Genomic DNA, 26,519 nt, shown 5'->3' with positions numbered 1-26,519 from the left:
TGCCAGAGTAGTCTAAAAGTTGGAAGGAAGCTTGTGAATTATGTGTGATTGTCCAAGGAGTTTTGTCCACGTCTGTATAGCATTATTTTTTTAAAAAGAGACATAATCTAACTGAAGACTGGCTGGCATTGTAGGGATACTGACTGCAGAGAGAGCATGTGTTACTGGCTATCTTTGTTATCTTGCACTCCCCGAAAGGTTCCTCACTTCCAGGACTGGAGAGCCGGCTGCCACACACGGGGAAGGGCCACAGCATGGGGGACTGGGTGCCGTCTTCTGTGACTGCCAGTCATTTCTCAGCCGGACTAATGAATCAGTTCCAATTCCTAAAGGAGTCAGAGAAGTCCACTGAGCTTTTTTTGCCTGCAACTCAAATGTCCTTCCTAGGTTTTCAGCTGAATCATTTGTGGCTTTTGATACAATTTTAGGATGACTTTCTGTGTTGCTTTTCTGAAAGTTATATTATAGGAAAACTTACAATGTAGGAAAAACTGTATTTCATTCCTGGTGTATCAACACTGAATGAAAAAAAGAAAAAATACACTGGGAGTGAGAACTGGGGGGTAGGTTCTCTCTTGGGAGTTATCACGGATTTACTTGTCTCTAGGCCAGTCACTGGCAAACAGTTTCAGTGCTATAGAAACTGGATATCTAGATGCATTTTAGACAACTGGCCTGATTAACACCCACAGTTCTCCCCAAAACAGTGACTCAGGCAGTTTCTTACAGATCTAATAATTTGGAGAGAAGAACATTGCCCAGGGATTCTGGAAATAAAATAAATTTTATTACTCTCTAAAATGTGCTCCAAGGTGCTTATCATCTAGTTCCCAGTTTTGTCATTAACCTTCCTGGACCCATTGTGTATGTTGTGGAACTAACGCAATTTTGACTTACAGTTTTTTGGCATGGCTAGCCAATATTTTTAAAATGCTGCAAAGTCCTTCTGTGGAAATTTCCACATAACAGAAATGTACTGCCCCTTGCAGAATACACTAGACACTACCTCTTTCTTTTATTTTACGTGAATTTGGATAAAAAGAGTTAATGGAATTATCCAGCACTAGAGGAGCTGAAGTGATGATATTGGTTGTAAAAACTGCCCCTGTGCAAGAACGTTATTTTTTTATTGAAGTGAGTCTTCTGTTTTATGCTCAGCAATTGCCCCTTGTGTTAATTCCCTCATAAGGATCACAAAAAAAGGAGGAAAAAAAGGAAAATATAAAAGTATATGCTGTAAATGTTATGTTCACATATTTCGTCCCCACAAAGAAAAGGAAACTGCTAGAAATGTTGAATTGTTTTAAACCTTTCAACAATTGGAGATTATTGAAATACTAAATTACTGGCACACAAGAGAACTGGATGATTGTTGTTCCACATTTACAACACAAACCAAATGATGGCTCGGAAAAAACCAGCAGCAGCAAATATTTTGAGTCTTAATTATCAGGCTGAAAAGGCTGATGAACAAAAGGGGGGGGGAGGGAAATGTGTGGAGTAGTGAACGGAAGGACAAACACGTTAAAAATATTTTAAAGCCTTTGTCAGGCTCAAAAAGAGAAACAGACTTAATTATTATTTTCTCTTCATTCCATTTTGGGAGCTTTATCTGAAACTGTAACTTACGAAGAGCAATTATAAACAAATGGCACCCAGCATGAATGCTTCTCTGAGGTTTGATCGTCTCATCCTTGGCTCTTACATCAGCACAATGATGTGTTGCCCATTGGAAACCAGCATGACTAGGAGTGTAGAAGAGAAGGCATGCAGTGATTTAAACCTATAGCTTCATTTATCTGCTCCATATGGAATTGCAACCTGGACAATAGTATCAATCCATTAAAATGAAGGGCTTATTCCAAAGGAACCTGGTTAGATTAGTTAAAGTATTCTGCAGTTCATGGAGAACAGCAGAGAATATGGAAATAATTTCCTAGAATAATCCAGAGAATTACTTTATGCTTCTGATATAGATCGCTGGGGAAATAATTTAAAAGCATTTTTAAATATCTTCCATTTTCTATTATGAGCCTTTGGATTTCCACAGTTTGAGAGAAGTGAGACATTGTGGCTTAGGAAACTAATTACAAAACATAAAAATGCTCAAGTCTAATGGAACAAATCAGACAGAAAAAAGATTTCCGTACAGAAAGATCAATGTTGGAATGGAAGCTACAGCTTTTACGTAAGTGTCTTCCTCTCAACATCTTTGTTATACATTCTCTTTGTTCCTGTTAGCTTACTAATTAGCTGTGATTTTTTTTTTAATGCCCCTTACACTGGGTTAATTTTGTCTAACTCAACAGCAGGGGTTTGTGTAATAATAATTCACATAGCAATGTCAATGATTAAAATCCTTTCATTAACATGGTACCTTAAAGATAATGAATGCAAAGCTTTTAGCTAACCCAATCTCTAGGCTCAGAAAGGCAGTTTTTGCAGAAAATAATAAAAAAAAAATCCTTGTACAGATTAGCTTTTGCCAGCAGAACAAATGAGATCTTTGTTTGGGTGTATTACAAACACAAAGTCATACAAATCAAAGAGCATTTATTATGAATACAATGATGTAGCATGCTTCTTTTGACAAAACAATTCTAATAATGTACTTGAAGAATGCAAAACAGGCATTCAGAAGTGCTAATTTTCTGGTGGTTTTTGTAGACAGCACTGTCAAGGCACAGATAATCAACTGAGGGGTCAGAGTGCCTTGAGCTGAATGTTGTCAGAGATGTGGTGGAAGGTGCTTTGGGCTGGATACGTCATTTCTCTTCAGCCTCTTCAAGAATTTTAAACAGGTTTATCTGTCAGGATACAAGAAGTGTGGCTCAGTAATTAGGGACACAAGATGAAATACCATTTTGGAAAGTTTTAATAAGTGCTAGAACAACTGTTCTACTGAACTTGCTGTCTTTTCTTAAAAAATACCTTTCCACCTACATTCTAATGGGTCTTACATTTCATTTATAGTAAGTGGAAAAGATGTTTGCTGGCTGAATTCGTCCACATACAAATAGTGTAACTAATAAAGAAAGGTGCTTTAGCTGAAGCAGCAGGGTAACAACATTGAGAAGACTAGTAACTCTCATTCAGATCAGTCAAAGCTTTCTCCCCTTAACATACTGTGGTTTCTCTCCTCTAAGTCAAATGTTGGTATTGAAAACTAACGTACAGGGTATCTGTATTTTCTACCATCCTGTTGTACTATATAGCTGGATTTTTCTTAATGTCAAATAATATGTGTATGATAGCCAACTAATTTACGAGAATAAATTCTGGCTTTAACAGTTTTATTTTAAAAGTAGGAAAAACTGTTTTTGACACCATTTTTCCTAGTTAAGATTGTAGGATATTTCGTACATTTTCAAACTACTTTTTGCTAGTACAATGGAAACTTCTAAATCTCAAGCTAAGCGATCGTGCTGCAAAGACTCAAGCAAACCTGTGCCTTCAGTTATGTAGATGCTGTTGCTGAAGTCAGCTGTGTGCTGGCTAAGCCTTTATTGTATTAAGGCCCTTAGCAATTGATCAACATGAACAGAATTCCTCAACAAACGAGCTCAGCTAACATTTTCAGTGGGGTGATAGATAAACGATTTCAGATTGTCTCTCTGCTGTGTCATTCACTCAAGTAAGTGATTCAAGAAGGAGGTCATTGAACGTGTAGTTAGTGGGAACATTTACTTCAACTGTATCTTCTCTGTAATTTTCCTGTGGATAATTTCATATATTTTTGTCTTTAGTGCATTGCTGTTCCCATTGCTCTCATAAGCACAAATAATTCCTTCCATTTTTTAAAGGAAAGAAAGCAGAAGATAGCCCCCTAGAAAGCTGAGTCACTAAGCTGGCTACTAAAATTAATACAAATATGACTAAGTAAAAGTTTTATCTGATAAAAGCATTAATAAGAAAGCTGAAATAAATGCTTTTGTGTAAGAAACTCTCAGGACAAAGCTTCAGGGTTTGATTTCTCCAGCAAGATGCAGAATCTGTGGAAATTCTTAATCTCATATAGGTAAACTGAAATGGACTGTATTTTGTTATTTTCCCTCATATTTTGGCTTAAAGGCAATAAAAGTGTGGTAAATTTGGCAAAGCTCTGAGCAGCGTTCTACACACAGTGTAACTTGCCTTACAGCTGTCCTCTCCAAAAAACCTGCACTGATCCATATGGATTCTTATTTCCCAGAGTGCCTCGCAGCCTGAAAAAGTGAGAAGAAAACCCTCATTCTCCAAATAAAACCATGCTGCAAAATATGGAGTGGCCACAGTTTCTTTGAGCTCCACCAAGTGAGGTCTGTTGCTAACTGGACGATTTCAGCACCCTGCTACTTCCAGGCCCATGAAAAAACAGCATGGTGCTGGGACTTGCATAGTGATATGGCTTTGTACTGGGATCAGAGAAAGGTTTTAGAAAGTACAAAAAAAATTTATAGGCCCTTGGGGACTGGAGAGGGAGTGTGGTGCATAGGGCATTCACAGTTTTAATGCAGTTATACTCAGGTAGTTCTGATAAATTGAAAAATATCCCTTTTTACCCACTTAGAATATAGACAGCTCAAAGGTGACACGAGACCAGCTTTCCCTGCTGCCACACTTTTGTGTTCACTCTTGGTACTTCTCCGTGTTCCAGACCAGAACAGAGTTTATCCCATTACGCAGTCCAGGCAAAAATGTTGTACGATTCTTTGGATTTTATTGGCAAAACTCTGCAAGTTCTTCCTAAAGAAGTAGCATATTGAGTTCATGATTATAATTATCTATTCTGTTATCGAAAATGCTTCCTAGACTCCTAATAACATGATTAAATACTATAAAAGGAATTCATTGGCCCTGATAGACTCAAATCAGTATTTCTGTTTTGGCAGAGACAATGAAAAAGCTAACCCAAGACCCTCAGAAATTCTCCTGGGAGTGTACTTTTGAAATGCCAATTTGTATCTATTTAGTATCAAAGTAATATTTTCTGACTGAATATTGAAGTAATATTTTTCAGTTTGTTTGTTTTTATGTTTAGTATTTTCGAGTAGTCATGGAAAAAGAAGTGCCTGATAGATTCCTCGCTCCTTTTCCAGGGATGTCCTCTCAGCTTTGTATTTCACTAATTTCCGCTCCCTTTTCTCCATTCTGACATGCAATGGTCCCCTCGCCCTTCCAAATAATAATAAACTATTTCTTATCAATAAAACTATTCCTAAAAGGAACAGGCTCAAATGGATCAACACCCTGGCCTCCATCCCTATGTCTTGGATGAGCTGTGCTCAAAAAAGACATAGGTAGTTACCTACCAGGAGATACCTGCTTCAGTATCTCTTTTATATCATGATATACCAATCATAGCTTATAGAAGTGAAAAATGCATATCTTATAAGAGTTATCATTCTCTTCTCAGCCTGCAGATGTGTGAGAGCATATCTTCAGTAAAGTATACTAACAAAAGAATCAGACCTATTGTTCCTATATGTATTTTGCCATATTCTGATAGACATTTCAACTTCTATGGCAGGTGGAATAGCATACATGATAAAAGAGAGAAGAAATCAAGTGAAATTAAATACATACCATTGCATAGTAGATGAAGGAGATATTTTTCCCCTAGAAAATATTTTGAAGCAGCTTATTCCTGCATGAATGGGGACCATCCTTGAGCTACTAGAACATTGGAGCAACTTGATATTTTTTTCAATTGGATATCTCACTGGTCTGATTGCAAAAGGAAAAATAATGAAATAGGTAAATAGAAATAGCTGCAGAGATTGAAATAATTTTTAGTAATTTTTTTTCTGAAGTGTCTGGTTGGGGTGTTAGGGCTTCTAGGTGTATTGGGCTCTTGTGGCTATGTCTCATTGTGGAGCTTATAAGAGGCCCTATTGCAACTAGGATAGCTCAATCAGTGTCCTTATTGTCTTGGCTGGGATTTAATTTTGGTACATCATTTGCAACCAAGACAACCTTGGCATTGCAGTTTGTCACACTTTTTAATGAGCTCTATCTCACTGAAGTGCACTCTCCCCAGACTACAGCCATAGTCTACTAGTCTGGAACAAAACTCTTGCACATAGTGAGAGAAGTAAAATCATACCAGAGAAAATTAATGGCTAGTCCTTTCTACTGGTTTTGTAAAGACTATGACCTCAGCAAAGCTGAGTCAGTGTTCATGCTGCTACTTCTGCCTGGAGCCATGCAAGATTTCATACTTCTATAAATTTGGTCTAAGGGAAACATATTTATGCAGCCAAAAGCCAATAGATGTGTAGGTCAGGATTTGGTCTCATAGGTCTGAAGAATAACAGTAGATTCTTAGCCTGTATGTGATATAAATAGGTGTTCTGCCAGCTACAGTTTCCATCTTGTCCTTGTGGTAGATCTTGCCCTCAGTGAATCTTGTTGACCTCTTTCACCTATGGTATGGCAGTTGTGGCTCAGCTTGTGATCTTGATGTACCATAAGTCCAAGCAGAGATTATTGCCCCGTTCCAACAGGCTTTGGAACAGCTAAGGGCAAATGCTGAGAAGGGAAGGAAGAGAGATTTATAATATAGAGAATGGCACAGTTACAGTAAAAGTTCTCTTGATACCCTAATCAAAAGGTTGTGAGGCTTTCTGTTTTGTGGAACAGAAACACAGGACAGACTATAGTTCCTTAGAGGAACCATTCTGACATGTAACTCTTTCTGAAGAATAACTCTGAAAACGCTCTTTGCTGTCTCCAGTAGGGACAATAGTTGCATATAACACAAAGGTCAGATTCCAAGATAGAAACCCACCACTCTCCAAGTAAGAAAACTCTGAAAAATTTTTGGAAGGATTATTTAATTTCTGTGGTTTTACCTTTAAGAGAAAATATCAAATGTATGGAATTCCTCTCAAAATAGAGTTTCTGTTGCAAATGCTAACCGTCACTTCAATGATTACTTGAAAATGGCATTGTCTTACTAGTTTTGACAGGAGTTCACATTTTGTGTTTGTGACCTATCTGTGCTGTAGGTGTTGTTTCATTGTCAGTTGTTCAGAAAACCTCCATGCAGTGAAGGAAGTGGGAGCAGAGATGACTGGCAAAAGTTAATAAACAGTCAATACAGCCTAGAGCTGCAACCTGTGCTCCTTTCCTTACTATTCCTGAAATAATGAGATACTTAAGGTGTATCTGAGTACTACAGTACAGTTTAAATCATAGAAATGCGCTCCTCTGATCATCAGGTGATGATTTTATGTCTTCATCTTGGACTGGAAACTAAACAAGAATCCATAATTAATTGATCATTGCAGAATTAGATGGCATTAAACTGTATTTATTTTAACAAGCTGTGCTACTTGCCGAAATGAAGGATCAGTGCTCGGAAGGACCTCCTGAAAAGAGCAGGGAATAAGCTCTGTACAACCAATACATTTTCTGTTAATGTAAGTTATTGATGTAATTGCCTGTGGATAAAGAATGAGAGAAATATAGCTGAGCCAAATATGTTTTTAAAACCATATAATAATGGTAGTTTCTGCATATCCTTATATCAGAATAGTGGAAAAAAAAGGGAAGTTGAAAACATGCTAGAGGAAAGAAGTTAAATTCTAAATAAAAAGAGAGTATAAGTACACTTATTAGAATTTCTGAGGTTCAGACGCTTACTTCAATGTGAAAATCACTATTGGCTGTTACAAATACTAGAAATACACACGCTAATACTTAACAGTCTTGTTAACAGAAGCTTGATGAGTAAGGATTTTAGTCTGCAGTGTCTTGAATTCACTGCCACATCTATTATCCACCTCCACGCGCCCCCACTCCCTCCCCACCACTCCCCTCCCCTCCCCCACCCCCATTTCATGTCTGCCTTGATTTCACAGGGGTAGAACATCTTTTGGGGTTCATTTATGCTGCTTTTAATTTGGCTAGATGGGTCACCACTGAATGACATGGACGATGTGTTTCTGCCTATTTCAGCACTTCCAGGTTTTTGTGGTCCCATATCTTGATGAACCCTAAGTTAACCTAGGTGTCTCCCACAAAACATAGCAGAAAACTAATCCACCATAACTCAGAAACCACTTTAAGAAAAGGAACAAATTCCAAGGCAGTAAGTTACGCTACTTGAACTCAGAATGACATAGATTACTCATACTGACACTCATGAGTACAAAATGGGCACATACATTTGTGCAAGTGAGATGGAATAAGGCATAGGAGAGATATAAATAGGATATGATCTGCTTTTAGCATACATCCTGCTAGTAACTGCTTTATTGGTTCTACTCCTCTCAGTAATTTCCAACATCAGTAGGTCAAATTCAGTATCAATGTTTCAATTATACACTGGTAAATGTTCCTGTGATAAATCTTAGGGACTCCCCTGGAAAAAAGTTAAAAATTATAATAACTAAGAACTCTTTCTAAATGTACTTAGATACATTTCTGAATTTGATGTTATCTGTGTTCACATCAATACAGATCACAGTAGACTATTTTATTGCAGAATCCGTTCCTCTGAAGCAATGTTATCTCATATTCACTGGGTGGTATCAGGTGGTCTCTACTCTGCTTTGCTGCAGTTCGATGGTGGTGATGGTGTGATGATGGACATCAACACAGTGACAGAAAAAAGGGACACGTAAGTCATCCTGAGCGTAATAAATGCTTGAGAATTTGACAATAACAATTTGAGAGTCAACAGGGAAGCTTGGCACGGTGAAGTGCGGTGAATCAGGATGATCAAATGATTTTATTAGTTTGCTTTTATTAGTCAGATCTATTTCCTTTTTTTTTTAATATGGCCAGGGAAAAAAGAAGTAATTGTAATCAGTTTATCAAATACAACCCTGGCAGAGAGTATGCCACTGGTAACTTGATTTTGTTGTAACTGAACACACTATGTTTTGACTAATCTTCAGCACCCAAGATCATCCCTCTTAAAATGTCTTGTTTTGGTGTTTTATTTAAAATAATCTCAAAACATGGCCTCATTGTTTCTGGTAGACATGGGACAGATGAAGCTTAAAAAACTGAAAAACACCTCAGTTTATCTTCAGACCACAGACTGAGAGTCTACCGTGGGCAGTCACAGTACAAGCTTTGCCAGTGTCCCTGCCCTCTCCCCTTGTCGTGTGAACTTCACCTAAAATAATCATGTACTCAGTGGGAGATAAGGGATTCTGTAACTGTGATAGCTAATGCCCAAGGCTCCCCTAAGCAATGATGAACAATTATTATAAACTATTTCAAATTATAGACAGTAGGCACTGTGATGGAGACTTTTGTAGACTGGACTGAGACAATTACCAAATGAAGGAAAATATTATTATTTTAGGAAATGTAACATTTTAATACATTGTGAAAAATGATGAGGGAATAATAAATGGAGGGCATAAAAAGAGCTAATAATAAAAAGGAGCTTGGTGAGAAATCCCGCTGTCATATTTGCATTTACCCTGAAACTAATGCCGTGCACATTTTTGAATGCAAATAATTCACAAGAGGAAGCAAAATGAGGATGTTAATAATCATTTTTCCCTTAATGAGAAGCTGTACTTTGATTGAAAGGAGCTTTAAGGTGGCCTAAACTAGGCCTAACAAAGGAGCTTTTTTTTTTTTTTTTTTTTTAGAATTTAAAGGAATGAGTTAGAATAATATTCTGTCACTTAAAATCCCCAGCATTAACATTGTTATCACAAATCTTATTTCAAATTAAAAAAGACGTGTTAGGAAAATTATTCATTCCATGTGGGATTTTCTTTTTCACTTTGGCTATTAAGTTAAAATGCTTTTTCTTTTGGGAACAGCTTAAGTTTTTAGGTTTCTTTTTTTTTTTAAAACCTCATTCACAAAATAGATTGTTGTATCGGCTCCTTATCTCAGGACTTCCGCACCAAGGCGCTAGGTTGCCTTCCTCATTCTTTTATCTTGAAGGCTTGTTAGTCCCAGATGGCTTAAATGGAAACTGGCTTCCTGAATTGACTGGAGTGTCCATCTTCTTACTGCTGATTAGACACACTTATGTATTTAATATGAAATACTTTAACGAATTAAAACTAGGTTAATTCAGGTTTGAAAACACCATTTCCGAACACTAAGAATATGGAAATTACATTGGATTAGACTGGAGACACCTTGGCAGGGTTGGCCAGCACCTTTTTAACCACTCAAGGCAAATCCTAAGTGGATATAATTCTATTAAATTTTACACACCTTCTATTAAAAGGAGGTGAACCAGACTGATTTGTCCCCATATGGCCTGAATCCTATCAGTCTCCCCAACAGAGTACAGTATAAGTTTCTGTGAGTCAGCCACGCACTGAAGAGCTAATCAAACATCCTCCACTGTTATCCCATGTATGCTGGAAGACAGTGGTCATGTTTTCTGCAAGAAATTCCAGCAAACAGGGTTTGATTTCTTTTCATGTATTTGTTTTCACTAGGTATTTTGAAAACAGCCTGTGGGTTATGTGTGCTCTGCACTGCATGTGGTGTGTGGCTGATCACTGATGTGTCATGTGATGCACTTGCTCTTTGATTGCACCTGTTTTAAACAGAAATACATAAAATAAATATGATGAAACAAACAATAAATAGGAGTAGTGTAAGGACCCCGATCACAAAATGAGATGTGAGAAGAGCCCTGCGCCCTGCAGGCAGCCACATGAGCTCCCTGCCCCAGAAGCCCTGCCCCTTTTCTAGTCACGTGGTATAAGCCCCTCCCCACTACATGCTTAGGGGCAGCCATTTTCTTGCAGCCGCCATTTTGTGGCAGGGACCCTTATGTGCTGTTATCAAACATACACATATTCAACTATAAAAGTCCTTACACAGTTCTGTGAACTAAAACAATTCTTCTCAATGTTTAGATGGACTCTAAGAGGGCAAATACAATTTAATTGAACTGTGGCTCACAAAATCAGAATAACTTGCCACTAATAAATTTTTTCTGTGGTGACCGTTGAGCTGTAGTGTACATTCGCAGGGCATAATTAATATTGCCTGTCATTAAGATGCACCATCTTTCTTATTTTGCCCTTAATTACTTTTATTTTATACTCCTCGTTACTCATCAGCTGATAATGGCATGGTAGGATAGATGCATTTTTAAAAGCAAATGGTGACTTAGAAATTATTGTTAGGATTTTATAGAATTAGTTGCTTTATGAACTGAGCTAGGTAATTGCCTTGGCCCCTGCAAGACTGAAACTAAGCAGGAACAAAGTTTAGTAAATAAGATTCATTTTGTTCTGTGTGCCAACCTTACACACTTAAGTAATTTTCTATTCCATGTTTATTGGTTTTTAAGACATTATGATACCTCCAATGTTGGCTTGGTTAATTCTCCCAAACAATGAATGAAAATTTTATTATAATAATGACTAAAGATTTTAACATATTTTTTAAAAAAGAAACATTTCTTTGATTCTTTCCCCTGAGGTTTTTTCAGGCTTCTCATTAATGTTGCAGCATTACCTTCAGGTTGATCAACCAAAAATTGTGGTGCAATGCTGCCATTTTTCTCATGTTGTGTAGCATTAACTCCACAAGTAATCAAATTCAAATGCACTCAGTTGGATTACTCAATTAAATCTTAGCCAGCATTGAGGATGGCTGAATATCAATCTCAGGAACAGCTTCCCCATCATCTAAGCAAGCAGTTACTTAGGATCTGATCCTGTAACAGCTAATCTGTCTTGAACTACATGTGTGAGATTTATCCATGAGATTGTTTGTGTGCATAAATATGTTCATAAATCTTTGCTTGATGAAGGTCTTATGCAGTGTAACTAATGAAAAGAAATTATTTGTCCTCTCTTAGGTCATGGGTATTTATTTCTTGTAACAAGTATGTGTGATTTTTATGGGCTAGTTTCTGATTATGTGTTAGACTTAGAAAAATATTATTTCATGTGGCTATGAAACTGTTCTCAGTAACTCTTTTCAGTTTTATTTTCTTAATGACGGTATAAGAGTTCTTATATTTGTGGAATGGCTTCCCCAGCATTTGACAAATTTTAGCTCCAGTTTAATGGGTTTCAGGTTTAATAATTTAATTAAATTTTCTAATGTGTGTTCACAGTTCTGCTTGTATATATACACTGAGGTATTCATACAAAACTATAAATACAAATGTACACAACAAAGGATATTCTTTAATTATATATAGAGAGCAATGCAGAAACTATTCTGCCTGAAAAGAATATCACATGCAATTACTGGATTTCATTTTGAGGCGAAAATATATGTAAACACTATTGGCCTTTTCTGAACATAATTGTAGCAGATACACTTTAATGATTACAAGAATAGAATTTAATACATATATTTACATATTTTCAAATGGATATATGTGGTGTTATTGTAATTGAAATATTGATGTTATAAAATGTACCACAGCACTCTATACTGGCTAATGATATTTAAAGCAAAGTTTTTTAAAGAGACTAAAATAACCCTTGGATTCATACTACAGAAAAATTAAATTAGTTTAAACCTCAACAAATTGCAATCAGAAGAACTATGAAGTCTTTGGCAAGCACTGCATGTATATGTCTTCAATATTTTGTTATCGGTGACTATTCACTGTCTTATGGCATTGGTGTTTACTCCTACACTGATATATTGGCTTGTCTGTTTCTATGCATGCATGTGTGCACTTATTTTCAAAAATATTTTCGGTGATAATTTCAATGGAAATGTGCCTAGGAATCTATCATACATGGTACTTGTGTTTGGATTCTACTTTATGCCCTTTTCCACAACTTGTGACCTTTTATCCAGGCTATTTTTCTCTCTCTCACCCCCTGAGCTTTGTCCCCATAAGACTTTTGAAGTTTTATACCTTCAGATCTTCAGCAAAGAATAACAGGGGAGACAAAAACAATTGGATAAAATGTCACGGATATAATCTAGTTCCACAGAAGAACTAGAAGAACTAAATTGTGTTTACTTAGTCTTTAGTTTTCAAGTATATATGACTGTTTACATCTCTTCCTTTACCTTCAGTAAACGCTGAAGTGATCTATATCACATTTGCTAATTGCAAATGTTGTTGCAGGTTTTGCCATCTGATAACTTATGGAAGCTTTATATTCTGAGCCAAAAGCAAATGTATGCAACAACCGCAGGTGCGTATGGTATTGCTAAAATCTAGTATTTACAATCACCCTCTGTTGTTCCTCTGACATTGGCTGAAGACCAGCTGCCCTGTATTCTCTAAAAATATTATGCATTTACTTATTATATGTAAATAAATATTAGTATTTATTTACATAATTGTAGAACCATGGCAGTGTTTTTCCCTGGAAATCACTGTTTGCAAGTACTGGGGATAATGGAGCAATTAGTGAATCATTCTTTCAGCCGTGTTGTCTTTTATATATATATACATGAATATACAAAAATAAAATCTGGTTTCTGCTCAAACAATATAGAGCTATATTTTAAGTAATGTTAGACCTAAAATTCTCTCAGGCTACAAATACCAAGAATATATTAAAAAAAGTAAACTTAATCACCAAGTATTCCTAAGGCAGTCTCCTGGCTCACAATAATTGTTGTTATGGCTATAAAAGCCAACAAAAACTGTCCTGACATCCCTACGATTAAAGTTTTTGTGAAGGAATGAAAACTTTCAATGTATTAAAAGGCTAATATGTTTTATTGTGCTACATAAAGTTATAATGTTTTAGCATATGCTTTACAATGCATTTTCATTCTTGGAATAGGATTTCCCACCTAGACAACCCCTTATCAGATTGTGTTAGGATTTTTGTTTTCGCCTTGACAGCTGTCATTAGTAGAGAAGTCCATGGGCTCATCAGCAAGGTAACAAAAGAAGAGACCATATAGCTACAGTTTTACTTGAGAACAGGAAATGGAATTACATGCATTAACTGTACCAGGAATGTTTTTCTTCTAGCGCTGGAGACTGAATTTAGATGGGTACTGATGTAGCTTCTAGATCTTGATTTCTCCCTGTGAGACATCATGCTGAATACTTTGCACTGGATCCCTACTGGGAGTGGTAGAAATCATACCTTTCATGCTACTTATGGAAGCTGCAAGATAATGACTCAGGAAGAGTCACTGATATGGATTGGGGAGCTTTGGTGATTTTCCTATTGTTCATTGCACAGCAGGCATTAGGGCAAATGTTTATCAGGAAAAAACCTGAGGGTTAAACAGAACTAAAGAGAAATTCGAGCATGTTTAAACAGTTTTCTCCCAGGCGTTGTTCCAGTTTTTGACTTGCATACCTCTATCAAAATTAAACGGTGTTTTAAACCTAGCAATCTTTTGTATCCCTTATTTAATACTTACCTCCTGACTTGAGAATTATTAATAACATTAAATATTAGGCTTACAGTGTTAGCTGACTAGCAAATGGAAAAGATGTCTAAGAAGTCTTATTATTACCCTTACTGGAATCGTTTCAGATAGTTAAAAGGTACAAAAGACATGCTAATATTAGAATCCTGCTAGTGGAGCTATGCAATGAAGAATAAGAATATTCAATGTAATACCAATTAAAATGAGATGTAAAAAGGGATCTAATACTAATTGGTTTTATCTCTAAATTACTAAATAGTTATAGTGTAGAGAAGCAAGAATCCTGTTATTCCTAATTTATTCTGTAACAGATAACTGCAATGGTTTAGAGATAGACAGAGGAATTCAGTTTTAGGGTTGGTAAATCCTTGCTGGCATTTTGGATTAGCTACCAGTTAGTAAATGCAGAAATGCAAGTGACATGACCTAATGGAATTAAAGGTGTTTAACTTAAATAATGGGATGACTATCTGTTTTTTGCTTGTTATACCTCTCTATAAAGAGTGTTTTGGAACAGATAAATTAATGAATATCAGAGATGTCAAATTAGAAATAAATTCAATGTCTTTGTTCATTAAAGTTTATATTCTTTCCAGACTGCACAATAGACAGTATAATATGCATTTGGAGTGATTCGTTACTATTTTAAGTTCTGGTATCATTCTCAAAATCCTATTTGTTGATTATAAAAACTGATTAAATCTAATCTCTTGGCAGATCTTTTGCCAATAGTATCTCACCAATGATGCTGAAAATAAATTGCAGAAACAATGGTTGTGTTTTCAGGGTACTGTAATGCATCTTTCTTTTTATCTTTAGCAGTTTACTAGTTTAGGAGGAATAAGTTGAAAGTATGTAAATTAGGAATTAGCATCTCATTTCAGAGAGAGGTATATTTGACACTTGTAGATTTCCTTGATCTCTCTTTCTTTCCTGGCACAATGAAGGACCTTTTTCAGTGATTCAGGAAGTCATTTCTTCATGAATGTGACATGGTGTATTGGTAACATCTCATTTTAGGAACATGCAGTCTGCTAGTGTATGTGCCACAGTGCTGTAGTTCTTCAGACCCAGACTGTCTGGCCTTTATTGACAGATTTCTCTGAATCTTATAATTTAATTAAATTTATGAGGTAGAGCTTTTATTTGATCATGAGTTATACATCTGTTTCAAATTAATCTAAACCACACCTGATGTCTTTGCCCAAGTCTCTATATGTAAATGAACATCAATCACCAAGTTGTCTCCTAAATTTTTCTAAAGCTGATTCTTAACTTTCTGAGTCGGTAAAGGAAACTGGAAAAACAGTTCCCAAGTTGCTTAAATAATATAAATATTTTATATTCAAAGAGATTCAGGTACCAGTAACCAGTTATTTTATGGTAATTATATTCTCTGCTCATGGAAAGAATATCAGACTATTGCTATAATAATACATAATGTCAGAGAAGATTGGAGACTATTTTCAAGAGGCAGCTAATCCACTAACAGTACAAATTCCCGGTCTGCCAGGACAGCTCTGTAGTGTGAGCTGTGAGCTCTCGGTGCTCTAGTACAGGCATTAACCACAACGACCACTACATTTTCCCCTAGATACTTAAAATATATGCTGGTCAGTTTGTTCTTACAATGAAATGACAAATAGTTCCATAAGCTCCAGGATGAATTAACTGTAGATTTCTATGGATTTGTGTCTTCTAGTTATTTGATGCTCGTGTTTACAAAAATAAAAAGTGAGGTGAAGTGTTGCTCACTGATGAGCTTTTATAAGGCTTTCTTCCATCTGGTGTAATTTGTGACCATGCTGTAGCTTTTATAGATGCTCCTTTACTACTTGGCCTGGTTGTTTTCATAAAATTTCAGTGCAGTTAATGATGTTTAACAACTCCATCCTTCTTCAAATTTGGTTAAGAAATTTAAAAACTTTTGGTGGACCCATGCAGAAGCAGACAGCATTTATTTGCATAAGAAAGAGATACCTGGGTGGAAAAAAAGGGTTTACTGACTGTTCTTGCCCAAATAACTGGCATTCTATCCTCATTTTCCCCCTTTCCCTTCATAGTAGGAAGGAGGTCTTTTGTCTTTTTGGGTGAGAAAAAATTTTAAAGAAGCCTTCTCTTCAGCTGTGCACTAATTGCAATTTATTGCTCTGTATCTTTTATAGTTCTGGGTTTCTCCAGAGCAGAGAAAACATGGAGAAACACAGTTTATAAACGTATATTTTCAGCCTTACCATGGGGGGGCCATACATTCCAGCTGGCAACACATTAGCTTCTGATTTGAAAGCCATGAGCTTGGTTCTGGCTCAGTTCTTAATTAACTGCATGTCCTGAGGTTAGTTGTCTCAAATTTCATTCATATCCTCTAATACAATGGAAAGACATTTCTGATATCACTAAATTTGGGGCCAGATCCCTTACAGTTCTGTTTCTGAACTCTACCTGAATTTAAAGTAGGATCTTTTTTAATGAGAATGATATTTATATAAAATAGGATTATCAGTTTTTAGTCTTCACATGAATCTCCTAAGTGTTAAAGGTATATAATAAATAAAGAGACTGGAAAGGTGCCATTTGTTTTGTGTATTGGAATTCCAGCTGATTTGGGGTTTAGTACAATAGATATATTTGATGCCCGTGTACCTGCATGTGTCCTCACTGAAGAAGCCAAGGTTTAGCTTGTGGAAGATCATTGACAGGAATTCAGTAGTAGTCTTGGATATGTCCTTCTGTACCTGGCTGGCCTAAAATAATTCCATTAGTCTTTCACACATGTAAGCAATTAATTCACAGCTCTACAAAATTCTGATAATGTTTTAAAGGAATGTATATTTTTGCCTAATATTTTTAAAGAGTCCCAAATGAAAACATTTAGAAAATATTAATCCAGAAGTGTGCCAAGACAAAGCAACCTTGCATTTTCTACTGTGCAGGGAGCTGACTGTGTGAATTAGAACTTGACAGAGTGCTCTAAGTTGCACAGCTCATATTTTCCCAATTTAAAATTGAGCTGAAATTGCTTTTTGTACTTTCTGAGAATTTTATAGTGGAGTCATTTTTGCTTAAATTACTCAAAAAGAAAATTTTTTTCTTTAAAAATTCAATCTTCTGGAATTAATCTTGGAAGTTTTCCAATAATGTTTTTAATGGCTATAATTGGTTCAAGATCAAATCACTTCTTATTTTGTACCTTGGAGGTTGTTATGAACTTCTGCGTTTCCATTAAATGATCCTATATTTTCTTCAGTAAATGCTATTAACTATTCCAGTAATTAATAGAACCAAAGAATGGTTCCTACTGTGAGTCTTGCCCACATGTTTTTAAGTCCATGTATCATAGGTAAGGATATGCTTGTAAAGTCTGTCATTTAATTAAGTGCTTCTTTTTTTTTTTATTTTTCGTTCTCCTTTTTGCACATATTAATTATTATATCTAAGAAGTCTAGTTCAATTGTTTGATATGTGTTGATGTTTTCATAATATAACAAGGTTTTTTTTCCTGTGTGCTAGAGTTATTGTGTAACTGTGATCACAAAATGCCCAGAGCTTTGTAACTTACGAGAAAAATATGCTCATGGCCCAGGTTTACAATACTCACTGTTTTCCTTTTAGGGTAAATGTCAGTAATTTGAATATGTGGATTGATTTCCTTTTTAATGGCTACATTTGATATAATGGGACAAAGTTCAAAACTTAGCGAAGGAAACACTTTTAAAAGCAAGAAAGAGGTGTGCCCTACTTTTTACTGTATGTGATTTTTAACAATGAGTTTGCCCAGTTCACTTCAGCAGGATTCAGTGGAGCTCATATATGAATATGGTAATTTGAAAGAAATATCCACATTCTTCTATAAACAAATCTGCATTTGAAACCTCTTTCCTATAAAGAAAGTTCATGCACTGAGTGTAGTTGAAATTCGAATCTCCTGGTAGGTCTTTTCTTCCCCCACCCCCCCACTTCTCTAGGCTAGACCTGATACCTCCCTGCCAGCTGTTAGTGAACCTGTTTGGAATGAATGACATCAAACAGTATAAAGATCTTATCCTGACAGATGCCTCTGAAAGGGTCTACAGAAAGGAAGTCTCTTAAGAAGTAGGAATCTTTAACCCAAATTGCATGAACAAAAATGTCATGTTAAGCAGTGATTACACTGTATTTAAAAATGAATTCTCACTTCATTGAACTAGCTACTATTCAAAATCATTGGATGTTTTGCTGAATACTTTGTCAGATGGAACCTTCTTTGGGCTGACTTTTGTTGGCCTTTAGCAGTCTATACTATGGACTACCTAGGAAAGTAGAGCAACAGGTCATAATTCATCCTGTGGGAGGTAAATTAATATGAACTGAGTAAATGGCTTCAGACTTTTCTTATACTTTGATCCATATTAACTCTTCAATACGTTGTAGGGTCACAATTATGTGTATAATATGTTTTCTCATCTGTATGTGCACAGTTCTGACCTTATTTCCTAAAGCTGAAGGGAAGGTACACAGCTGATCTGAAATGCCTATAAACCTCAGGTTTAAAGTTTGAAGCTCTGTCTAGCCTTCATGGAGTTTGTTCTGTTTCTTTCACAATGTTTTGCCTATGAAACCAAAGGATTTTCTTTTGTCTTCATCCACTGTAGCAGTTAGCTGCTCATGCCACTCAGAATGAAGCCATATCCTTTTACCTTTGCTTTATGTGTGTTACTTAGTGATTCACTGGGAATTAAAGTCATCATATAACATGTACTATTAGTATTTTAGATAAAATGTCCGGTTAAATTCTTCCTGATCCAAATGTACGTGAGGTGTATTTCAAAGTGACTAGGAGAATGTATTTGAATTTTTTCAAAGACTTAGTAGGTCTTAGATGGTAGGAGCTTCTCCACTGGATAGGATATTTATTTACATAATCTGGAGTATGGAAGATTGTGATGAGCTAAAATTTTGGTTCTTCAGTTCACTTGATTTTATGTTTAAAAACTTCTTTTAGCCCAGATTAAGCAGTCAATTACACTGCTAGGATTCCCTGGTTATTCTAATAATTTACTCTAAGGTTTTTCAAGCTTTCCAAGAAATATGTTCTCCAGAAAATACTTTTTAAAGTGGTCCTTGTGAACTCTTTGCAGACTTCAAGATTTTAAGGATTATGAACCCCATTGGAATTGTTTTGCTTGAAGATGAAGGAACAGTTAGTTCACAATACCCAAAAGATCCCAGAGCTTCATAGGCATCCCAAAAGATTCTCCAAGAAAAGAATTCTCTGAGTGGAAATCTCCATGTTCTTTGACAGTATGTCCTGTATATATGCAGTGCTGCTGCCGATTCCCTTATGAGTATCGTGTCCTTCAGGCTTCAGATAAGTGCCATAGATTAGACAGGAGATATGTTAGTGCTAACAAGGATTATTGTCTTGCTAACTTCAATAGAGTTTTAGATGATAGTTTGTAATGAGTAGACTTATCTTTTTTTGTTGATATTATTATGCAGGCCTGCTTTGATTCAAAACTCTTCTGGAAGGCATTGTGTATACTAGTGCCTTTATACATTATATCTTGCTCTCTTGTATGTATATAGGCAGCAAAAACACTCTAAAAGCTCAATGCCTCCCTTTCTGGGAGGCAGTAATTGGGAATACAGTCCTGCAGAGGCAGATGTCCATTCCTAATACCTTCATCTACTATGCCTCAAATATAGAATGGATAAGGACATGAAGTCTTTGATTAGAAATATATTTATTTTTCTTTTTTTCTATTAATAAAGTTTTTTATTGCTCACCCGGCAAACAATTATGACCCTGTGAGTACTGAGAAAGTATGTAATTGTCTAGGCAACTGATGAGTGTTATTCTTATCTGAAAAAATAAGTGAAAGAATAAGTGAAAGATAAGTTAATAATAAGTGAAAAATAAGTGAAAGAATATAAAAAGACTTGTCATCAAAAACAGTCACGAGGTATTTTTTTCATATTGAAAACATGGCCTAGTCCAAGTCACAAAAGCTAAATTCCAATGCAATGAGCAACGGCTAGATTGGCAATTTTTCATAATGGAGGAGCAAACTGTTAAAAACAAAGGAAGGAATGACCTGTAATGAATCAATCATGTAAATATTAAAAAACTTGGAACCTGTATTATAAGGTAATAAAGATTAGTTATTCAGCTACATAAAACTAATACGGCATTCATCTTTGGATATGTGAAGCTACACAATGATGCTTCCTTAATATTTAAAATCACTATGGACAATATTCAGCTCTTGATATCATCTCTTAAAACCATATCTCACGTATCTAGAGAGTCCTTGTTAACACAGTCCAGTGGATTTTCATGCCACTAAGACTGCTTAATTTTTAATTCTGTAATTTCACTTACTATGATATACTTATTACACAATGATACAACTTACTACATATACCTCTTCATACAATAGCTGTGAGAGAAAGTTTTTTAATTGAATCATAGAATCATAGAATGCCCTGAGCTGGAAGGGACCCGCAAGGACCTTTGAGTCCAACTCCCGTCCCTGCACAGGACAGCCCCAAATTCACACCATGTCTCTGAGGGCCATGTCCAAGTGCTTCCTGAATATCGCCAGGCTGGTGCCGTGATGCCTCCCTGGGGATCCTGTTCCAGGGCTCCACCACCCTCTGGGGGAAGAGCCTTTCCCTAATACCCAACCTAACCCTCCCCTGGCCCATCTCCCTGCCATTCCCTCGGGTCCTGGCGTTGGTCACCAGAGAGAAGAGATCAGTGCCTGCCCCTCCTCCTCCCCTTGGGAGGGAGCTGCAGAGGGCCATGAGGGCTGCCCTCGGCCTCCTCTGCTCCAGGCTGAACAAACCAAGTGACTTTAGCTGCTCCTTGCACAGTTTCACCTCTAAACCCTTCACCAACTTCGTGACCCTTCTCTGGACACTCTCCAGTAGCTTTATATCCTTAATGTACTTAATTGAAGAAGATTATTGCAAGTTTAAAGATGAAACATGAGTAAATGTGATAATAAATTTTGTGTCATTTTAAGACAACAAAAAAACCCCTCCTATTTTGTATAAAGGCATAGTTTTTCTGGAAGGTCTCCAGAAGGTCTCTACCTCTCACCTACCCATACAAGGGAACATGGCACACTCTCCCACATCATATGAACTGATTGCGATTGCCTGTATAGCTCTTTTTTTTCCCATCCATTTCAATCAAAAATCTGTTCCGGAGAATGAGCCAACCGTCGTGTTTCTATGAGATCTGCAGCAGCTATATCTGACACCCATTGCCGTGCTTCTGTAGTTGAGCTCTGTGGTGCTTCTGACAAATCTGTTTCCCTCAGATTGGCTTTAGCCGCTCTGTTCGGTGAGCCTGCCGACTCTTTTCTTTTTAAGCAGTAGGGTTGTGGGGCGGAAGAGAATAAAGAAGAAACAAGTAGATTGATGTGAGTGATTTGAAGATGGAGAAAAAAATCTGCACAGCAGAGCATTTTTAAGCTTATATTATTGCAAATTTATGTTCCCTCTTTGTCAAGAGGGAAGCATCAAGTTTTAATAACAACACATGACAGGCTTAAGGAAAGGGGAGACAGGATTTTCTTGCCTTCTCCTCAGCAGGTGTAAGCAGCTATTTGTCCAGACTGGCCAGTGAGTGCCTGAGCAAAGGCTGTGTTGGAATTGGATCAAAGTACCTGTGGCCGACAATAAATGAAGTAGACCATGGAATCAACTGAAGATTTGAACACAACTCAGACTATTAAAATAAATGATACCTGTCAAGACAGTCATCAAAATTTCCTAATGACAAGAAAAAACTGCATACAGTGTTGTCTTAAAAAAACTCAACAAACATTGAATATGTTCTTTTTGGACAAAGACATAGAGAAGGTGATTTTGAATTAATTCCAGCTGCACAGAGAAGGTAAATGAGAATCAGCTCCAGCTGTGCCTGATTTCCATAAGTATCTGGGATTGCAGTTTAGGCTACAGGCCTAGATATAGCACAATTTACTTGATGCTTCTTATTGCCTTTGACAACAAAAAAAAAAAAAAAAAGAAAAAAAAAACAAACTAAAAACCAACCCCTTCATTTATGCTGATATCACTTCAACAATATGCTATTGGCATGCTTACACAGTGTGACAGAGCTAAGCTAATCACATGCAAAATGCTAAGATAGATGCTGAACAAATGTGTTTGCCTCCCAAAATGTAATGACTGTATGATGTTTTAAGTGGGTCTGATTGTTGCTATTAAGGTTGCTTTACATATTCCACTGGAGTACTGCGTTCTGTTGTCACATCCATGCCAAACTATAACCCTTTCATCGATTAAGACTAACACAGTCATAGGATACTTAGTCCAACCAAGTCCAACTTATCTAAGTAATATTATATCGTTTCCATCATAAGGGTGTGTATATGTATAGTTCAGCACGGTCATAATCATACCATCAGTGTCCTTATGTATTTGCAATGTTAACTGTCATGATTGTCTTCTTAGTATATTGTCATTTACATATCCCCTCCTACTCATTAATGGTATTTATGTAGTCAATTAATGAATTTCTTCTAAATAAAAGGCTATTTTATGACTAAAGCTGGGAGGAGTGAAAAAAAAACCACAACACCTATGAGTGGAACAAAATGAGCTCTTTTGTGAGTAAAGGGTCTTGGAATGCCAGAGGATCCCAAATGCCTATTGTCTGGAGAAAAAAAGTGATTTATAATATATGCTGAATGAGTTCAGGGTTTGAAAATGAGCAAGGGGATGAGGTTGATTGTTCCAGGAATGCTTTGATTAAGAAATCTGGCATTGTGCTATACATAAGGTCCCTATTTGTCATATAACTGGCATAGTCCCACAATGCCAGAGTGTTTTGATGAAATAGTGGCAGCTGAGGAGTAACAGACAGATAGTTGTCATCTAGATCAACTGTTCCACCAGAGTTTTAGTTGCATTTAACCAGACGTGGAAAAGATTTTTTTTTTCGCTAGTGGAATTAGGTGAATAGTATAATGTAATAATAACACTTTATTTTTGTTAAAAAAAAACAAAAGCTGCTTCTGTAATTTCTTTCTAATAAAAGAAAATTACAGTCACACCAACCATCAAGCTGAAATCATTTGTTGCATGAGGAGGGCTAAATCTAGGTTCTAACAGGTAAGTTAAATATAAACCATAACCATTCAAAAGTGGTGTTGCTCAGGAACTAAGTTTTAGGTGTCTAATCTCTGGACATCTAATTTCTTCTACATTACCTGACTAGAACGTGGTGGAATTATGATCTAAGAAAAGTTATCTAAACACCTGTGTGGTAAGTAGAGGCATGTGAAGCTATGGAGTATGACACGTTTCAAGTAATCTGCTTTAAATTCCTCCTCTGTCTAGAGCCAAGTTGCCTGGTCTAGGGTTGTACGGTTGAACTCTGCCTTCCTGGGATCTGCCGTCCCAAAGCTCCCCAGGTTATACACCTAGAACTGTTCTTTGAAGACCAGAACAATGTTAACAGTTTTCTTTTCAAGTGCACCTGTGGAGAAGAAACCTCGTGGTTAAGTGTGGCGTTTTTTTCCCTGTGAGATATATATGTAAACCCTCTCAGGATGAAGAAGGAATTTAACACATTTCCTATTTATAGTGAGTGCTCTCCCTCCCAGGCTATTACACCATCCTTCTCTTGCATTCAATGTGAAAGCATATTTAGCGGTATTTTCACTGAGAATAAATTCCGTTTGTACAGTATGTATATTTTCCACCACCACCCCCCTGTCCCGGATTGCAACCTTCAGGATTTAAGGAATCCTCTGCATAATTTTTGGATTCCTATCAGGCTTAAGACAAAGTAAATGAACTGCTAAAACTGGAAGAGTTTTGAACATGCTCTGAAACAGACTCTTAGATCCTAGAGGAATTAGACTAAGTCAAACAAAGAAATGCCTCTGTGGTTAGATAGTAGTGAGGCTGGAGCTTTTTCAGTCACAATTTTAGACTTTTCCTCAAATGCAGTTGAATTCAGGGGAGAAGGGAGTTTGTTGTTTGTTGTTTGTTTTTTTTTTTTATCTCTAACACTTAGTGTTTTTCACAGCAACAGCAAAAAAATTGAGAGACATAATGTGCAGCTTGGTAGAGAGACAGAACTCTTGACTGTGAAGACATTGGTGTTAGAAAAGACGGATCAAGAACCTGAAACATATCATATTTATCCAGAAAGGAAATAAAAACCAGCTTGCATTTTTTCTCTTGGAGACTATCTCCCCCTCCCCTCCAACCCTGAAAAATAACCGATTTTAGCTGTTTCTGTTCTCCTATTTATCTCAAATGTATTAGAGCGAGAAAGGCAGAATACATCTTCTTTTGTCAAGGAAATTACAGACAACAGTTTCAGTCTTGGAGTAATCTCTTAAAATTGTCCATGGCCAAATTCAACAATGCAACCCAGCCCAGCCAAGTACTTCAGTATGCACATAATTTTATTCACTTACTTAAATCCCTCTGACTTCAAGAGGATTTAAGCAGTGCTTAAGTGCTTTGCTGCAACAGTGCCTTAAATTGGTAGATGGCAAATTTCAGACAGAGAAAGGAAGGCCACGGTTTTTTGCAGTCTTTGCTGGTAGGTGCCTAAAAATTGGTTTGATTTTTTTTCAGATCATCCTGTAATTCCCACTGCCTCCAATTTTCTTTTATTCTTTTGGTGCTTTTTTTCAGAGCTATTTTGTTCTCTGCTTTTTAGGATCCTCAGTTATACACCACTCCCAGCCTCATTCCAAACCTGAAATAAGAGATGGTCTGGTCTGGTTTGGGCAAACAGTGTTTCCACAATTGCACACGACAGAGATAATTTCAAGGCAAATCAGACATATGCTGAATCAAAATGGATGGATCTTGCAAGAAGACACTTCCAAGGGTTAACAAGGTAAATAGGGACAATTCCTACTGGGTTGGTTTTTTTTGTTTTGTTTTGCTTTTTTTTCAAAAGCAGTTAGGTGCTAACCCTAGTGAAAATAAGTTATGACTTTGAAAATGTCACCTTTTATATTTTTTGTGAGTGTATTTAGTTTACAGAGTACCTTCTTAATGTGATGACTGATCTTTAATATGATCAATTGTCATTCCACTTTACTGGCAAAAAGATTGCAAAGTGTTCGGGTGATTAATGTAACTGCCAGGTGAAATATCCATAAATTTAGCTGACCTACCTCCCACACAAAGAGATAATATATATCAGGGTTTATGTGCTTCACTCACGTTGCAAAACACAGCCTCTGACTTGAGTAAATAAAGGCATGCTAAATTATAAATAGGAAGAGAAGGGAAAAGAGAAGAAAGCACACTGGGTTGTTTTACTTTTTTTTTCAGATTAGTCTTTAGAAACAGATCCTTTTACCATATGTCTACACCAAACAGAGTCGTCACCCTAATTTGACATTTTGGACTGCACAGAAGTTATTAATTAAAAAGTTAATAATTAAAAACAGTTTCTGTGAAAAGAAAATCCGTGCACCAAGGGAGAGGGAGAGGTGATTTTGCAGTGTCCTGTGAGCAAACCTAAGCTTTGTGCTGTTGCTCTTTTCCCCATTGAACAGAACGAACTTTCAGCACAAAACCTGGATCTGTGGCTCAGATAAGAAATGGAGCATGTGTAGCAGGCAGTTGATGTGGGTTCACTGCTGGCCAAACCTTGCCTGTTGGAACCTGTCCTCAGCAGTATCTTCTGGGAGAACAGCACTTCCCTTCAAAAGAAGCATTCTTGTGCGCTTTAAACAGGTGGAGGGCTCGATACCTGGATCAAGAAAATAGTGCATTTCATGTGGGCTTTTCTTTCCCAAATATTTTTTCAAGTAAGTTAGGAGCATAAACAGAGAAAAACTCTTCTGCTACAGTGTCACATGGCGTACCTGCACTTAGTCTTGCCTTAAACACTGTGGCTTGAGCCTATGCTACACACCAGCCTACATATTCTCAATCCTCTTTCAGAAGATCTAACATGTAAATATGATAGATAAGGTGGTAATTGTTATTCTGAACAACTGAGCAGCAGAACTGAGTAACTCTGTGCGTTTCATACAATTTTAATTATTTTAGGTAGCCTGCTACACAGATGTGTAAAATCTTTAAAGATTTTATCCAGAGAACACTTTGGAAACACTTATTTTTTTCTTTTTGGTGCTTCTTTGGCTGTTATTAGTAGTGTGGAACTGTTCTAAGCACTTGTTTGAGTGCTGTGCTAGAGCTTTTTGTTTCCAGTATAAATTGAT

General features: G+C 36.6%; 1 long non-coding RNA gene across 1 annotated transcript in view; it reads left to right on the top strand.

Annotated features, from left to right (window-relative positions):
- LOC135314103 (uncharacterized) overlaps positions 1-26,258 on the top strand; it is a 41,332-nt gene extending 15,074 nt beyond the window's left edge. The window contains exons 2-4 of the long non-coding RNA XR_010373578.1: positions 13,028-13,097; positions 24,995-25,177; positions 25,848-26,258. This is a non-coding gene — a long non-coding RNA (uncharacterized LOC135314103). The remainder of the gene's footprint in view (positions 1-13,027; positions 13,098-24,994; positions 25,178-25,847) is intronic.
- The last annotated feature ends 261 nt before the right edge of the window (positions 26,259-26,519 follow it).

Source organism: Phalacrocorax carbo, chromosome 6 (genome assembly GCF_963921805.1).
Source record: "Phalacrocorax carbo chromosome 6, bPhaCar2.1, whole genome shotgun sequence".
NCBI classification, from domain to species: Eukaryota; Metazoa; Chordata; class Aves; order Suliformes; family Phalacrocoracidae; genus Phalacrocorax; species Phalacrocorax carbo.
Note: the sequence above shows the minus strand (reverse complement) of the source record. Positions and strands in the feature narration are given on the sequence as shown.